Consider the following 3,853-nt stretch of genomic DNA (forward strand, 5'->3'; position numbering starts at 1 on the left):
TATGTACTTATTTATAGCTGCTTAGCCAGAATATATACTGTTATAATACTTTTTATACTATGTACTTATTTATAGCTGCTTAGCCAGAATATATACTGTTATAATACTTTTTATACTATGTACTTATTTATAGCTGCTTAGCCAGAATATATACTGTTATAATACTTTTTAATACTGTATACTTATTTATAGCTGCTTAGCCGGAATATACACTGTTATAATACCTTTTTATACTATGTACTTATTTATAGCTGCTTATCCAGAATATATACTGTTATAATACTTTTTTATACTGTGTACTTATTTATAGCTGCTTAGCCGGAATATATACTGTTATAATACTTTTTTATACTTTGTACTTATCTATAGCTGCTTAGCCGGAATATATACTGTGATAATACCTTATTATACTATGTACTTATTTATAGCTGCTTATCCAGAATATATACTGTTATAATACTTTTTTTATACTATGTACTTATTTATAGCTCATTAGCCAGAATATATACTGATATAATACTTTTTTATACTGTGTACTTATTTATAGCTGCTTAGCCGGAATATATACTGTTATAATACTTTTTTATACTTTGTACTTATCTATAGCTGCTTAGCCGGGATGGACTTTTGTAATACTTTTTTATACTGTGTACTTATTTATAGCTGCTTAGCCAGAATATATACTGTTATAATACTTTTTTATAGCTGCTTAGCTGGATTGGACTTTTCTAATACTTTTTATACTGTGTACTTATCTATAGCTTCTTATTTATATCTGCTTAGCCTGAATATATACTTTTATAATACTTTTTTTTTTTTTTTTTTCATTTTTAAGATTAAGATTCACATGCAACTTTGGTTGAGTTTGCATTCTGTGATATTTAGTGACAAATATATACAATTAAACAGGTATCTTGTTTGGTAAAAATCGTTTGGTAATGATGTACGTACTGGGTTTCTTGTTCCTGTGCCACCGGGTGTTTCCATCAGTAGATTTTTTTTTTAAGGCACATTTAAGGTTAAGGAAACGGCCCCGTAATCAGAAGGTTGCCAGTTCGAATCCCGATCCGCCAAGGTGCCACTAAGCAAAGCGCCTGTCATGGCTGCCCACTGTTCACCAAGGGTGATGGTAAAAAGCAGAGGACACATTTCACCGTGCGCTGTGCTGTGTATGACATCACTTCACTTTCATTTCTTTCACGTTTATGACATTTATCAGCTGTCCTTATACAGAATGAATTACAACCAGTAGTTACTCAGGGTTAAGTGTCTTGCTCAGGTACACAATGATAGTAAGTGGGGTTTAAACCCACTAGGCTACTACCACCTAATAAGATAATGATTATTAAATACATTAATCTAATAATAATAATCTCATTCTCAGTCAATATATGCATGCACACCGAACTTCCTGCACTGAACGTTCACTAGAGATGCTTCTTCAGTCCACCACCTGTCTAAAAGCCACTCCGAGAATCTCTACACCCTTGGTCATTGTACACATGCAAACGTTGTTCAAATAAGGTTTCACCAACTGCAAAGGACCTGAATCTGCAGCGCAGTGTCATTTCAAACCCGATAAACTCCAGGAACGGTTACCATGAAAAAAAGTCCTTTTTAAAAACATACCCCCATTAATGACAGAAGTCACACCCCCAGCACACAGTGTATTCTGACCGCTGCTTTACCTGTTGTTGGGTTGTTTTTTTTTGGTTCTTAAATATGTATGAGAACATAAATTTGCTTTCAGTGTAAGTTTATTGTGGTGCTGTACATCTTCCCCTGATGTTTAATTAAAAATGTATATACGCTCACAAACCTTCCGTGAAGTTAAGAAACCAGTTTACTGAAAGGTCACAATGAGGTTAAATGTTTCACGCCTGTGAGGAACTGGATCTGAATGCCGGTCTGATGTACAGCGGTGACATTCCAGCTGACATCCCAACTGAAAGCATTAAATCACGACTGGGAATGAAGACCATGTGGAGGGGTGACCTCCAGGTGCAGGGTTAAGGACAAAAAAATAAATATGGACAACGGATAGCAGAGGAAACGTTGAGGGACATTTAACGAAACATTTGCACATGTCATATTGTACAAGACAATTCAACTGACCATGTAATATAAAAGAGGTCTAACTTTTGCTTAAAAAAATAGTTATCTGAAGAAGAAAAATAAAAGTTGCAGGATCAGGATCTTCGTCGGACCGCAGAGGCCTTGGTGGCATCTGCCCTGGCTTGTCGCTCATCTACAGAAAGGGAAGCAGGAACACAGAACCCGGTGTCAGACAGGCGACTGCGGCGTCGACCCTGAACAACGCGGCTGAGCGAAGACCCTCACAGTCTGGAGGTCAGGACAGGTCCAGCTTCTTCTGCGTCTCGGCCAGCTTCTCCTGAAGCCTCTTCTTTCGCCAGTCCAAGAACCTCCGCCTCGCTCGGTTGGCCTGCCAGCCCGCCAGGAAGCCCATGGCGAAGGAGACGACAATGGCGACCTGCAGCGACCTCTCCGACACGTCTGCCATAGCAGGACGGTGAGGACGGACGAGCCCTTCCAGGCGGCTGCAGAGCCCACGTGTGCGGGAGGGACCGGGCGTCACGTGACCGGGCCTTTCTACGGCGAGCCTGGCGGGCCAAACGCGGCGGGAACCGTAACGTTTACTGCAGCGTTCTTATTATGGTTTCCATATAACAGACATAAAAGCGTGCTTGTAAAATAAAAAAAAAAATACAAAAACACTTAATGTTATATTGTTGTATCACCAGACATAACAATGTAATAACGTGCTTGTAAAAATAATGACAAATATACAAAATTGGGTGTTGCTGGCTAAGCTTATTGTTTCACTATTATGTGCAGTTATTAGTATGTATTATTGTTTTATTATATTGACGAATATAGATCAATTTAAAATATACATCATACAATTAAATAATAACACAATGTTACGGTCCCAATTAACGCATGGACATTTATATAATTATATATTATTTGATTATAATATATATATTATTTATAAATGGTTTCAAAGCATTGGCAAATTGTACACACACACACACACACACACACTCAGATATATATATATATAGTTAATTGTAAATTACAATCCATTGCAGTTTCTGGAGCATAAGTTATAATTAATTACAGTTACTTATTGAAAGATTTATGGAAAGATTTATCTTAACAGTGTGTACAAGGCCAATAAATGTAATATTAGTGGTGTAGCAGGAAAGATTGATGACACTCGCTCAGTGAAAGTGAAGTGACTGCCACCGTGATACACTGCAGCACACAGTGACACAACTAAACGTGTCCTCTGCTTTTCACCATCACCCTTGGTGAGCAGTGGACAGCCATGAATGGCACCCGGGGAGCAGTGTGTGGGGACGGTGCTTTGCTCAGTGGCACCTCAGTGGCACCTTGGGATTGGAACCGGGATTGGGATTCGAACCGGCAACCTACTGATTACAGGGCCACTTCCCTAACCGCTAGGCCACCACTGCTAACTACCATCAATGATGTTAACTCATGTATTGAAAGGAGCTTGGCAGTGTGAATAGAATATCCATTCACAATTTACAAAAGTAATCAAAAAGTAATCAAATGTAAATAATTACATTACTTTTACATATTAATTGAAACAGATTATTGCAAATATTGCAACTTGTGATTACATTACTTAAGTGACATTTTCACTTTATATGATGTCTATAGGGTGTCTTTATATGATGTCTTGCAAACATTATTAGTTGCAACTCTGTCCTGACATTTCCTTCAGTCGCCGTCTTGAGGAATCTCCATCCACGTTGCCACGCGACGGTCGTCCGTGTCCACGCAAGGGCGCGGTGCATGATGG

The sequence above is a fragment of the Denticeps clupeoides genome, chromosome 8 (assembly GCF_900700375.1).
Source record: "Denticeps clupeoides chromosome 8, fDenClu1.1, whole genome shotgun sequence".
NCBI classification, from domain to species: domain Eukaryota; kingdom Metazoa; phylum Chordata; class Actinopteri; order Clupeiformes; family Denticipitidae; genus Denticeps; species Denticeps clupeoides.